Source organism: Cololabis saira, chromosome 16 (assembly GCF_033807715.1).
Source record: "Cololabis saira isolate AMF1-May2022 chromosome 16, fColSai1.1, whole genome shotgun sequence".
Classification (NCBI taxonomy): Eukaryota; Metazoa; Chordata; class Actinopteri; order Beloniformes; family Belonidae; genus Cololabis; species Cololabis saira.
This window is the reverse complement of record NC_084602.1, coordinates 15,423,968-15,439,251: the sequence shown is the minus strand read 5'-3', so window position 1 is coordinate 15,439,251 and position 15,284 is coordinate 15,423,968. Positions and strand designations below refer to the sequence as shown.

Here is a 15,284-nt window from a genome sequence, read left to right as displayed (position 1 = left end):
TCTTGATGGAATCCCAGTTTCACAGTTAAATCCACTTTTGAACCAGACTTTTGACCAAACCATTCAGTATAACTTTTTGAAGGCGATCATGTGCTCAGGCAGAGTGCTTCTGTTAGAAAATCCATAGCTGAATCACTGCCATCGCAATCATCCCTTCCACCTCTTGTATCTCGGTGTGAGAGTGACTCCTCTGCAGATAAGAGAGCTGTCAGAACATCCATCCTTGTGCCTAATCAGCCATGACTAAGCCTAACTCTGTGTCCACCTCTGCTGTGTCTGAAGCGCGAGGTGGATAACCGGATTGACTTTACAGTAAGAGCTGCATTGACTTAATAAAGATAAGAGCTCTTGTGAGCGTTCAAAACCAACCTGGCAACCAGCTTACACCGCATGGCCCTGGCTCGAACAAGAACTAGGCCTGGCACGGCGCCACGGCCCCATCCTCATTTCCTGCAGACAGAAGTCAGCACAGTTTTCAGGAGAACACCTGAGTCAGGAAATTTGTCTCTCTTTTTTTTTCTCCCTCCAAACCAATCGACAATCACACAATCACTTCTTCCTGCCTCAGTGTCTCTAGTATTTTGCAACACACTGGGACAAGTTCTATCTGGATTTTCTTTACACTATGTTTTTATGTGCTAAATTGCCAAATGGCATGCTAAAGAAAATAATACTAGATAAGTTAATAGATCAGCAGGCACAAAAACAGATTTGATTTGGCATAATTCATTTAAGTGTGTGCACAGCTGAACGTCAGTTCCTCTCATTGTTAAGGTTTATGAGGTTTGTCTCTGTAAAGTGCTTAGAGCCCCCGCCAGCCTGCACTCAAATCTCTGTAATGCAATGCCACCAGTCACCATAATATATTCATGTGCATCAGCTAATTGCATTTACGTCAAAATTATTTAGGGCCCGTATTTGTCAATCATTATCTTTAATTAGATGGAAAAAACCTCACAGGACAATTACTGGGCCTTTGGACCAACTTCATGTGCACAGCCATTTTATTTAAAATCCTTGAAGATCAACCTTGTTTATCTTTGCGGATCATGAGGCAGCACTTGCCACTTCCTCCAGCTCTTACGAAGGGGTGCCAAGATATTCTGGGGCCAGCTGAGAGATCTAATCTCTCCGGCATGTTCTGGGTCGACCTTGAGGGCTTCCTCCAATCTGGACATTCCCCAGACATCTCCCCAGGGAAGCATCCATGAGGCATCCCGACCAGGTGCCTGAGCCACCTCAACTGGCTCTTCTGTCACTCCCTTCAGAGTGACAGAAATTTTAACCCTATATCACTGAGAGACACAGGAAACTCATTATAGCTGCTTATATCCACAACTTCACTCAATTCAATTTAGTTCAGCTTTATTCATATAGCGTCAAACCATGACAAGCATCATCTCAAGGCACTTCAACTATAGAGGGTCTGCATTGACGTCACTTCCCCCACTGGACCACGCCCCCTTACTCGCACGGAGTGGCAAAAACGGCTGCAACTAGTCGGGGAAACTGTGACGGGATAAGAGCCGACTTAAATTAAAGACAATTGGACTTGACAGTGATCCGTACAGTTACCCGAAAAACCAGTGGTCCATGGACATTAAAGGAGCTGTATGTAAGAGCAATAATAAAACGAATCATAAAATGACCCCGATATGTCAACAGACATTTAAAAATCATGTTCATTTCAAATACTTATGTCACTGACAACAGCACTCAAGCCAGGATATTCCAGTTTAAAAAGAGGAGTTGCAGCCCTCAACTGATGTTTATGTTGTCATTTTTTGTTTTGGCCTGAAGCTCCACCCTCCACCTATCTCCCAATCACCAAGTCAGTATTGTTTCTGAAGCTCCACCCTCCACCTATCTCCCAATCACCAAGTCAGTATTGTTTCTGAAGCTCCACCCTCCACCTATCTCCCAATCACCAAGTCAGTATTGTTTCGGCATCCGGGTTGCCAGCTCGGCTCTAATTATCGCAGCCATGGCAGCCTACGTTCCTGCTGCATTCTGCAGCCTACCTGGCAACCTCTGGTCGGGGGGAGGAGGGGGAGGGTACACGCCGCTCAACAATATTTTGAAAGTGACTGCAGTACCAGTTTTGGACATTTCTTACAGACGGCTCCTTTAATATTTGGCCGCGAATCAAGTTTCCTGATATTTATATGTGCTTCTACGCCGGGGAAATACACGAAGCAAAGCTTGAAGGCTTACAAAAGTCTTGACGCTTGGTCCTACTTCAAGGCAGGATTTGTTGGCGAAATTAAAGTGATGAGGACACTGAACTTTATGATTTGACCGTTTAACGTTAGCTACCCAAAAATCCAACATTACCTGATACAAAATGGGAACCGCAAATCCACGTTTCGGTGCCTGGAATCCAGTTTTTTCTGCAAATTGCAGCGATCCATTTGTCTCTCTTAAGCGAATTTTTCGGCAGTCTGTAAAACGATAACTCCGATTTCTTGCTAAATCTATGAGTACACTTGATCGCACAACAACTCTTTCCCAGTTTAGATGTTTTCCTGTGCTCAAACTGAAAGTCTATGCTGCCACTCAGTCTTTCTGCCACTAAGTGGTCGTAACCCGCTGTGAAGTCGCATCTGTGACATCATGCGCATTCCCTCTACACAGTTCAACCCATTCCAAATTAGTGCAAAGCTATGGTTCTTGTTAGGTCAGAGAGTTGGACAGAAACAGGCCAAGCACAAATCAGTTTCTAGTCCTGAGGCTGCTAAACTTGATACATTGGCACCAGTAGCGGAAAGACTTTCACGAATATGCACTCTAATAGAAAACAATCATTGGTGAAGAAGTTCAGGAAGTCATCATTGCTGGTAGTTGAAGGAACACACGGCTCAACAGAGCTAGGACTCTTAGCCAACCTAGTCTTGTCTTGTGGCTCAGCGCCCTCTGCAGCAAAATAAGACATGTGAGGAATCTGCATTGCAGATGTTAGACGGATTCCCTCATTTGTAAATAAGAAAAAAAGACACCTCACTCCCATACTGTGAAAGAAAATCGTAATTTCCTTTAAATACACAGCCAAATAGTTTCATTTCATTGTACAACCTTTTCTGTCTCAATAAGTTACACACACCATTGTGTACACATCAACCCAACAACCGATGATGTCACAGCATTACTAATCCATCCAAAACACAACATGAGTTTCAGGATCTGAAACTGAATAATCGAATGTGACAAAGAGTAGGACATTTTCAATAATATATTTCTCATCACTGCTATTATAAACTGACAATCCCCTAACATGTCCAAATGTCCCTTAAACATGTCCATTTGGGTCACTCATATATTTTCAGTCAGTCTTACCCCGTCTGAATCATTCAAACAATGACAAAAGTGTATGGAAAGCAATGATGAAAGAGAAATCAAGTAAATCTCAGTCAGTCACATGCTTCCCAAGAACAGAGACATCACAGAACTTGGACTATGAGAACATCCAGACCTGGGAGAAAAGAATGATGCCATTTATTTTCTGGAAGTGGTGGACGCGAGAACACATTTCTCCGGGGGGAGGGGGTCCCTGAACTAAGAATTGTTAAAGTTGTTTCTTTTATGTAATAATTAAAAAGACTAACATTTGCATATTAAATTGTTCATATAAATATCCTCTCCCTTAATTGTGGTCTGAAGTCCTTCTTCCATCACTGATGCAGGGATATCCACTTCCAGAGAGTTCCTTGCATCCTTGTAAGGATGTTCTATTGACATGAGCTGTGTGCTTTGCAGGCTGACACATTCAGCAGAGGGTTGTTGTCAGCGAAGGTCAGACTTCATTATAGTTTATTTGTTTCTGTCATCCATCCATTTTCTGTTTGTGCTGCATCCTGTTTGGGGTCAGGGGGGCGCTGGAACCTATCCCAGCTGTCACCAGGCGGGATGCAGGGCAGACACCGGACAGGCCACCAGTACAGCGTTGCTGTCAGGAGATGTCAGTCATTAACATTTTTCTTTAAGACATTTAAATAGTTTAGTTTTCTTTTTAAAGGCAGCCTTTGAATGCAAAGTTATTCTTCAGCTCTTTCTTGTCGACGGACATGCTCGAGTTCATTTCTGGGAACCTTGAACCTCATCTCCTGTCCACACACATACACACCCTGGAAAAGCTCCGTTTAAGGACAGCTTGCATGGATCAGTGGCCTTTCACTGTGCAAACAAAGTTATTATGAATATTTCAGCGTATTTCAGATACTTGAGGGAGAAATGATGGTTTGACTGACATGCAGTAATCAAACGTTGTCTGACTTCTGATCCTCTATTTATACCAAACTGATAGAGACACACGGGAAACATACAGTAACTTCACTACAAAACATTGTATGTTGTAAAACAACATCTATGGAATTAATATAGAAGCAAGTAATTGCATTTTTGTTGTACTCTTTAAACTTCCATCATTTTTGTCTCATCGCGTTGTTCAAGACCCCATTTGGAGATTGCTTATCCCAATAACAAATTCCACTATTGTCCTCCTGTTATACAAGTCCATCCATCTGTCGTTATCTGCTTGTTCCATCGCCTAGCAACAATTCAGAGACACAAGTGTCCTCTGGAGCCCATCCCAGCTCCCCTTCAACAAGAGGCAGGAGTGCAGCCTGCGCGAGTCACCGGGTTGATATTCTTCACAGAAATGTGGACTTCAGTACATTTGGATAACGCAAGGGTTGTGATTATGTTTATGGGTAATTAACTTTTGCATCCAAATGCAGATCAAGTTGAGCCAGGATTACAACCACTTCCTTCAACTTTTTCTTTTTTCACAATATGACCACAAGATCTGGTTGTAGAAGACGAGCCAATTGCACACAGTAATAATCAGTTTTTCCAACATTTTGTTGATAAACAAGATTTTCTGGCAGCTATCAGCCCGCCCCCATGCATGATTTCATTGGCGAGCACCAGGGTGTGTAGCTGCCACTTATGTTAATGGAAGAAATGTTGGACTTTTCTCTACTTCTGACAAAAGGGGCAACATCCGATTTCCTCTTTGAGCAAAGAAGGAACAATAGTTTCTCGGATGACCACTAGAAGCTGGCTAACGAAGTGAAAAACAGGATTTTTGTCTCCATAGCAACATTTCACATCCATGACAACTGTACACAGGCGGTGCGTCCGAAATGCCATACTAAACAGTATATACTCAAAAAGTATACTTTAGTTCGGCAAACTTTTGAGTAAATATCAGTAGTATGCATTAATTCGGACGTACTACTCAGAGCCACAAGGCACTTCCTGCTGTTGGGAGGGAGAGTTGTTACCATGGTAACAACTCCTGTCAGAGCAGCAGTAGCAGCACCGCTCTGCTCTTTCCCGTTTATCCTGGCCCAAACAAGATGACATTATATAATATTATTATATAGGAATATTATAATATTAATATTATATAATAATATTATTATACTTAATATTATACTTATGACATATACGTATCTGCACAGCACTTAGCAACCAAACACCGCTGCATTGCATTGTGGGAAGTTTCTGCTTAGCTAGTGTCCAATACATTTCTCCGGAATGAGTATGGATAGCGCACACTATTGTGTACGTACTAATGTTTTGGACGCACCAAAAAATCTCACATACTGTTTTTGCATACTCATTAGGGTGTAAGTATGGGATTTCGGACGCAGCCAGGGTGATTTTTGTATAATCATGGGTGGGGGTTTTTTTGTCAACAATTTTGATTGTCGTTTTTTCACAAATATATTTATTGGTTGAAAGATGGTTTCATTCTGAAATGGACGGGGGGGAAAAAAAGAAAAGAAATAAAAAGTAATGCAAAGTTGATAAAACACTAAGCACACAAACTTTTAATTTAGTTCTATACATACCATACTCAGGGTCACCGTGAGAATATGTGTTCCAGTCCTCCTTAACAGGACATTACAGTAAACATTAAGGTTAAGATTAATCAGATCATGAACCCCATAATTATTAAACAGCTCTTATTTAGCGCTCAGCTTTGAAATTTTGCATGAGGCTGTTTAAATTATGTGCTAATTAAAAATAAAAGGATGGACACTTTACTGCCAGTTGCTGTGGTGTTGCATCGGTTGCTGACAGAAGTCTTTAATTAAATTTGTTGGTGACTATCTTTTATTATTGATTTTTGTCAAGAACGTAAATTAATCATTGCAGCCTTTAATATAAGACCAAAATGAGAATGAAGAATAAGAAAGGATAAATGTGAAAAAGCTGTCTCTAGATTTTAAGACCTCTATCGATAGAAATTAATTTGTTAATTCTCTGTTGATGGATATTTTTCACTGCAGGTTTCAATCATCAGATTAATGATGTTATGTTTTTGAATTTGCAGGGCAGCTGTAACTAACGATATATGTACAAAAAACGTTTCTGTTGTCACTTTGCCTCAGGTAAATCCTGCCGACCTGCCAAGTTTCCAAGGTGGAATCTGTGGGCACTGATTGCAGGGAACATGCCACCTGCTCTGCATGACTGGCCTGTCAGCCAAGCCTGTTTACTCACAGCTCAGGCTGCCACATCCTCATCCATCTTCCCCTAATGCAGCACAGCAGAGGCCTGAAGCTTAAGGCAAACTGAAGCAGGGCTCCAGACTGCAAGATAAATAAAAACAACAATGCCATTCCCTGGGGCTCCGTGCCTAACCAGCCATGTCAATGACATCTCTGTCTCTGTGGCCCCGAAGGGCCAAAAGAACAACGGGGCCATCTAACACACAGAGGCCTACCACAAGTGAAGACTTAATGCTCATATAAACCTCATTTGAAGACCTGTGGTCAAAAGCTCAGCATTGTAGCTTCTTCGAGAAACTCAAATATAAAAAAATAATTAATAATTAAAGCTGCAAGCAGCGATGAACGGGCCCTCGCGCATGCAATTTTCACCAATAAAGGTCAAGGACTCAAAACCGAGTCTGATGAGACCATCCACGACTCTTTATGTCAAACCATTGAAAGGTTATGGCAGAAAATAGGAACTATCAAATATCGACCAATCAGAAGAAGTGGCGGGGATAATTTGCACCAATTATGTTCAAGGACTCAAAACCGAGTCAGATGACACCACCCACGACTCTTTATGTCAAACCATTCAAAAGTTATGGCAGAAAGCAGGAACTATCAAATATGGACCAATCAGATGAAGGGGGGACGCGCTTTTTGGCGTCTATCGTCGCCACGGTAACGCTTTTGACTGAGAAAAGAAATGCGTGTCGTCGCAGGATAGAAACGCACATTTTGATGTATAACACACCTGGGTGCACGTTACGGTTCGGACCGTATTGACTGCCGAGGGAATGGCATAAATTGCACCAAAATTACACGATTAAGTCAAAATGACCGACTTCCTGTATGGTTTCGGCCATGGCGCCAAGAGACTTTTCTTTAAGTTGCGACATGATACAGGTGTGTGCCGATTTTCGTGGATGTACGTCAAACCGTATTGTGGGGCTTGAGGCACAAAGTTTTTTAGGGGGCGCTGTTGAGCCATTAGGCTACGCCCACCATTAAATATCAAATTTTTCGCCAGGCCTGGCTTGCGTGCAAAATTTGGTGACTTTTGGGGCACGTTTAGGGGGGCAAGAAGGCCCTCATTTCGTTGGAAAAATTAGGAAAAAAAAAATACAGATACAATAGGGCCTTCGGACTGTAAGTGCTCGGACCCTAGTGATAGCAATGATAATATCGTCAGTGACGACCAAGTCCCTGCTCCGGAGAGTAATGTACTTTTTTATTATCGTCATGGACACCGACATTGCATCTGTCATAGACCATCTCTTTATCATCACACTCTCTTGCCCCCTCCGCTGCCTTTTCCATTTCAATCACCCACCTCTCCACGCCCACTCCGTTTCTGACAGTGCACGGAGTTGTTTGCCAGCAGACGGGTTCCCGTTGTGCTCACTTCTCACTGTGTTCAAACACCCCTCTGGCAGAGGGTATTTCTTTATGTTTCATCAACTCCACCTTCATGTGTCACTCTGCGTGTCACTTTAGGTGACTCTGTTCCCCTTCGCTTTCAACGGTTTCTTTTTTTAGAACTGAGCAGCCGAGCAGCACGGCTCTTCAAATGTTCAATGTTTACGGTTAGGCAGAGTTTTCCCGGAGTTGTTTCTCTCCTGCAGCGTTGCAGGGTCACCGGAGCTCTATCAGGTCACTATCACTAGGAAAGAAACCACTTGGGATAGATGGACAGAATTAAATGCTACCAATTGAACACATCACTTCAATGCAGTGGTGGACAGTAACGGAGTAAATTTACTTGAGTACTGTACTTAAGTACATATCCAGAGGATTTGTACTTTACTTGAGTATTAGATTTCTTTGGTACTTATTACTCTTACTTGAATAGATTTCCAAGACAAATATTTTTACTTTTACTCGAGTAAATTTCTAGGAAGGCTGAAAAGTACTTGTTACTTTCAGGTCTGCTCTTTTTTCTTCTTCCCTAAAATCCTATTGGACACAAGCTGTTTTTGTCAAAGGAGGAGACCTATCACAGTGCACGCTCTCCACTGGGATGTACGTAAAGCGGAAATACGTCAAGCCTCCTCAAAACGATACCGCCAAAGTAGCCTGCGTTTGTCAAAACAGAGCCGCAACAATGGCTACGCCTGTGTCAGGAGAAGAAAGACAGAGTCTGATAATGAGCCGGACTCGGAGCAGGGACTTTCACAAAATCCTTGGCCGTATCTTAACTCAATGTTTGAGTTCGACCGAGTAAAAAATGAGGGCACAGACAAACCACAGACATTTATTTTCAAATGTTTATTGTGTCTGTCGAAGCAGAACTACCTCTCTGCTTTCAACAACTCAACATCCAATTCTCAGAAACAAGAGTTAAAAGATCCTTAAATTAATTTAGAAAAAATATAGTAATTTACTGATGTGGAAAATAAGAAATTTACTCTTACTCTTACTCTTACTTTTACTTAAAGTAAATTTAAAAGCATTTACTTTTGGATACTTAAGTACCTTTAAAAGCAAGTACTTTTCTACTCTTACTCGAGTAAAATTTTGACTGAGCTACTTTTACTTGTAACGGAGTAGATTTTGACCAGTAGTATTTGTACTCTTACTCAAGTACTGGGGTCGAGCACTCTGTCCACCTCTGCTTCAATGTAGTCCTTTAGTAAAACTTGCCAAATCTTTAAAGTAGCCTATCTGAATATTGGTATTGGCTGCAGAGGACCAGTAACTGGGGCCTTGAGATTCCTGGGAGGCTGTCAGTCCTTGGGCTGATGCTGAGCTATGATGCTAACTAGCATTAGCTCACGTTCATTCCAATCAGATCTGTACATCTGTACAATGTAACCAGAAATCCTCTTACGCAAAGAGGAAGCCATATATCCACTCTGCAGAGCAACAGGATGTCCTCGGTGCATGAGGTCATCTGAGAACAGTGGACACATGATTTGTCACACGGTGAGCCCATATATCAGCTGCTCATGGTTAAAAAAAAAAGGGTTCCACGTTCTGTATTTAATGTTATCAGAGAACGGATCGACAGCCAGCATCTGTGATGGTTTACTTGACCAGCCTGCAGTCCAGATCAGTCTCCCACCGAAGCCGTGTGGGTCATTAAAGAGCAACCGGGGACTATTGTTAATTGAATATACTTTTTACCAATTATAACTATTTTGACACTGACACAAGCATGAATGAAGTTAAATATAGTACTTTGGACATTTTAAAGAGATGCATACATTAATCTTCAGGTTGACAGACTTTTTGCAAAGCATCACAGAGATGCAGCGGACCAGATTGTTGGTTTTAAAAGCCTATAAATATCGCAGCATGCTTTTCAGGCATTACAATCATGATCCCAAAACTACCGCTCTTACGGTAACTTTAAGTTCAGGTCAAGCTCTGAGTATCAGTTTATATGATGTGAAATTCAATGCACGTTTTCACTGGAAAATGCTCAGATTTAAAAGGAAAGAACGTACAACAATGACAAGTGAGGCGATAGCTCATGAAAATCTAATGACGAACCTCAGAGGAAGCAACTCAAGTCACGAACTCAAAACGGTAATCTGATTACATGATGGTGATAAAGATCAAGGCCTTCCACCTCCCACCCTCTAACCTTCTCTCTCTCCTTTTCATCTGTTTCTCTTTTCATTTAGCCTGCTTTTTTCTCTGCCTTTACTGCCTGCTGACACAAAACCCTCAGGTGTGTGTGTGTGTATGTGTGTGTCTGTTGCATGCAGTGCGTTGTATGTCTGCGAGTGTGAGGCTCTGATTATATTAGCCTTTATGCACAGCCAGGCTCTCTGACGTCAGTGCGTCTCATGGAGCAGGGAAGGTGGGGGCCGGTAAGCCATTCATAAATACAGGAGCTCGCATGTGCCTTTTTCCCGCAGCATGCTGCATGAGTCATTTTATAGTAAAAACTTAATGAGGACATGATTAAATCAAAGGCATTGATTGTCAGGAAAGGGAAGAAAATAACATTGATTTGATTCATCCAAACAGGTACATAAAAATCTTTTAAAAAGCCACATCATTTCCTTCCAGTGTCTAATCTTCAATCTTTTTTGTGTGCAAACACAATCAAGCTGCTGGCAAACAGGAAGCTGATTAAAAATGAGAGCGAAGCCAGCAGCCTTTCTGATTTCATGCCGTCAAAGTGAAACGGTGTGACTTTATACTTTCAAAATAGCGTTGTTATCATCATTTTAAACTGCTTTTCAGAAACTCTGGGGCGGGTCAGGATCTTAATACTTAACTTCTTGTCTCCTCTTGGACCGAGCAACATGACTGAGGGGTTCTAGCAGTCTGAACAAATCTATCTGCAACATCAGCCCTGTATTTCAGAATAATAGTTTTTGGTGTCACACTGAAGTAATATTACCGACTCTGTCCAAGCCCCCCCCCCCCCCCCCCCCCCCGGTTAAACCAAAACTAGGAAAATTTAATTTTCCTTCAGAAGAGATTTTTTTATATTGCAATAATACAGGAGCAGACAGTTATCCTGGCTTTAAAAAAATGCTTGTTATTGTATTAAATGCTAAAAATATCCAATAATCTAATACAAGGGGGATCCTTTTGATTGACAATTGGCTCAAACTATGTCTAGCCATCATCACTTCCTCATTAATTGTCGTAGTATGCAAAGCTACAGGTTGCGCTCGGGGTAATATTTCTTGAAACGCACTTTTTTGCATTAAAAGAAAATTGTGGCATTAAACGCTATTTGCATTAACGCATATAATATTAGTCGGTCTTTTTAATGTGTAACCCTGTAATTTTTTTCTTTTTACTTATGTAATTGCTATTTTTTCAGTGTACTTACCGCTGTTCAACAATCAGTCAATACTCTAAATTCTTGAAAACACCAAATGAAATAATCTAACGGGAGCAGTCAGGTGAGTGACAAGAATGATACTGTAATTGTCAAGCGTTGACTGATTTCATGGACACATTCACTTTGCTAGGTTGTACATGCAGAGGGAAATTATTAAAAGAAAGCTTCTGAATAATGCATGCTTCAGGGACACCCATTCGCATCAGTCATTTGTCATTTCTGGATCAGCTGAGAGTCTCTCCCTCTCCTCCTGTCTCCTCGCTGCAGCGAGTGTGCTGTTATAGTTTTGCTCAGCCGCTTTGGCTCAGTTCGTACTTCCTCTTCAAAACAACGAAGTCCCCGAACGATGAACCACCAGTAAACACAATTTGCACAGGTGTCGCTGATCAAACCTAATGAGCAAATTCTCAACAGCCATTCAACGCACAATAGGCCGCTCAATTACCCAGATCTTCCAGATGTGCGTGTTTTTGTTTTCCCCCTAAACGGGCTGCATCTATGAGGTGGTATGTTTGACGCCCGCTAAGCTGGAACATTACCTGCCACATGACAGATGAGAAACCACCAGAGTTGGCAGGATGTCCACTAAGATAAAAAAAACTTTAAAATGTTGTATTATTTGAGGAGAAATGATTAGTTGGGGGTGGGTCTTCAGTTTTACAGCGAAGGCTCTGACTCACATTTGGCATGTTTTGGATCAGTTCCTAAAGAGAAAACATTACCTCACTTTCATTCTGATCACATCTATCAATCCATCCTCTTCTCTGTTGATGCCAGTGAGGCGGCGGAAATTTAAAAATGAATAATGTCAACGCTAAATCGAGGACACGAGCAGCTCTGAAGGACAGGGACCGTCGAGGTGAAGCTAAATCACAGCCGTGCAGTCCCCCTGGGCTTCGTCCCGGCTGGTTCCCGCCTCTTTCGGGCGTGCCAGGGAGGAGTAGCTGCCGAGGTCACGGCAGGATCTATGGCTTCAAATGTCATTTCAGTGGTGACATCAGAGATGACGAGGCCTTGCAGTCCTCCATCACATCACTGGCTAACCCTTAAGGTTAACTCTTCAGTCACAGCAGTCGTATTTCATAAAATGTGAATGACTAAGCATGTTTGGTTGTCACATCACCAGTCGATCCAGTGCAAAGCACCCATCCATCCATCCATCCATCCATCCATCCATCCACCCATCCATCCATCCATCCATCCATCCATCCATCCATCCATAAACTCCTGCAACGGGGTATCCCCAGACCCATCTAGAGATATAATCTATCCAGCGTATCCTGGCTCTTTCCCAGGGCCTCCTCCCAGTTGGACACGCCCGAAACACCTTCCTAGAGGGGCATCATCGCCAGGTGCCCAAACCACCTCAACTAGCTTCTCTCGAGGTGGAGGAGAACACTCCAAGTCCCCCCCGGATGATGGAACCCTATCTCTTAGGAGGAGTCCACCCAATGGAAGAAACTCATTTCAGACGCCTGTGTCCGTGACATTATGATGATTCGTGACCACAGGTGAAGGTGGGAACATGGGTCGACCAGTAAACGGCAAGGCTTGCATCCTGGCTCAACTCTTTCTTCATAACAGTCCGGTGAGTAGTCCACATTTCCGCAGACGGCGCATCAATCCGCCTATAGATGTCCCGCTCTGTTCTCCCCTCCCCTGTGAATAACATCCCGAGATATTTAAGATTTTCCACTCAAGGAAGCTTTGACAGCCCTAATAACAACACACTGGCAACCAGAAGGAGTCTTTTTACATGCTTTTTGGACACATAAAAGGTTACATTTACCTCAGTCTGTAGAGACCTTATCCACACCATCGAGTGGAATGACATTTTTGAATCTTGAGGCTAAAAAATAGCTCTTTCGATGTAGCTCTATCACCACAAGTGCTATCATCAATTACCACTTTGATGCACATGAATAATTCTCTCTTAAAAATTCTTTGATCCACATCGTTTTGATTGCTGGTGAAAGGTTACACACCCTATCCTCTAATAACAGACCCATGGAGATGCTTTAGCTCCAGGATGTTCCTTTAAGAGCTCCTCAGAAGGAAGGCAGCGACTGCACCTCCAGCTTCTTTGAACATGTGACCCTGTCCTCTAATGTGAGACCTGCATGTCTCCGGGGCGGCGTGAGCGCACGTCTGAGGGATATGCAGGGAGACAAGCTGCTAAATTTGTCAGTTATGTAATCATCTGTTTCTGTCTTATAGTGCGGTTTCACCAACCCCATAATTTCCTCATCATGGTCTTAATCCTTCTCTTTTTCCTCCTTGGAGTCCATTGTCCTTCGGAGAACCTACCAGCTTTGAACGACCTTCCTCGTCTTTATTGATTTGCAGTTTAAGGCTTTATAAAAATGAAGTTCTTAATTCACAGTTTGAAAGTATAATTTCTTTCAATATTGTTAATCTGCAAATAAGAAAAAAAAAAGAGAGAACATCCGTGTTTTACATGTTCCATCTTCAAGCCAAGACATCCGGTAAGCACACACAGCAGTAGGTAAACATGAAATCAAGCTTCATGTCCCAAAAGCAGTCTTTCATTTAACAAACAGGCACCTGTTGAGTATTGACAGCCCCACTGAGCTTCTGTTAACAAGCTCACGTCTATTTCCAGACATCATCGGAAATGAGTATTTCAACAACAAAAAAAAAAATGAGAAGAGGGGGGAAAAACAGAGAGTAAAGACCTTATGGCAAATGAAAAGAGAGATGGAGAAAGAGGGCGAGATCTGGCCATGTCATTAGGGATTAGCCCAGATCTAGAGCCCGAGGCTTTCAGGGTCTGAGTGAGCTTGTCCTCACATAGACACCAACACACCAACACAAAACACACACCCAGTGCAGTGTGATGCCTCAGAAATAGATAGATAGATAGATAGATAGATAGATAGATAGATAGATAGATAGATAGATAGATAGATAGATAGATAGATAGATAGATAGATAGATAGATAGATAGATAGATAGATAGATAGATAGATAGATACACTGTAGATAGATAACCTTCCTTCCTAGTCGCCCTCAGGATAAAGAGAACACATTTTATTCCTTCTCTTCTTTCTTTGACACTCCTATGCACCCATCATAGCAAAAAAACAACATCAAACAAAAATAGGAAAAATATTGTCCACCTTTAATTACACATCCCACCCTTATAAGTTGCGTCCCAGCCACCCTCCTGCTCTTCCTGTACTCATCTCATCCTCCCAGCCCTCCTTAGGAAGCAGCTGCAGCTCTAGTCCTTGGGGAGCAGCGACACCCGCCCTAAACTCTGTCATCCCCTCTCCTTATCAAAGAAACACCTCATTGAGGTGGGGTAGACGCACAGGAGGTGTGAAAACCCCCTCCGATCCGCCAAAAAGTCTCCTTCACGGGGACGCTTCCGCAGCGCTGTGCGCCATCGTTCACAAAAAAAAGAGGATCGCACAAAGGAAGAAGAAAACAAAACAAAAAACAGGGAGAACGGGGGGGAAATTAAATGCAATTTGGGGAGATAGTGATGATATCAAGTTTGGAATAAGGGCAGGGTGAGGCGGGGAGGAAAGTGGAATGAAAGGACTCACTGTGCCGCGGCTGGATTAGAGGATGCCCATGTCGGATGCTGCAGTCGCTCGCCAACATCAGCAGCAGCATCTCCGGGCTGCGCGGTGCATCAGCGGGAGGGAGGGGAGAAGAGGGAGGGAGGGGGGAGGAGGAGGAGGGTGAGGCCGAGCCGATGATGTCAAAAGATTTAAATGATTTAGAAGCCCGCTGCACGACATGTGACCGTCGACACACTCAGCGTTGTATTCATCCGGGTTGTTTCCTGGACGGTCGGGACACGGAGCTGCAGGGACGTCGCTGCGCGGCCGACCCCCGCCGATCCACCCCGATCCACTCCGATCAGACCACGACGCGAGGATCACCGCCGCAACACGCTCTATATCCCTTTAATTCCACGCACGGCGCGGCACTGTAGCACA

General features: G+C 43.0%; 1 protein-coding gene across 1 annotated transcript in view; it reads right to left on the bottom strand.

The window, feature by feature from the left end:
- slc7a14a (solute carrier family 7 member 14a) overlaps positions 1–14,969 on the bottom strand; it is a 44,680-nt gene extending 29,711 nt beyond the window's left edge. Inside the window, exon 1 of the mRNA XM_061743196.1 lies at positions 14,886–14,969. The gene's annotated coding sequence lies outside the window, so the exon portion shown is untranslated. The remainder of the gene's footprint in view (positions 1–14,885) is intronic.
- Between the last annotated feature and the right edge of the window lie 315 nt (positions 14,970–15,284).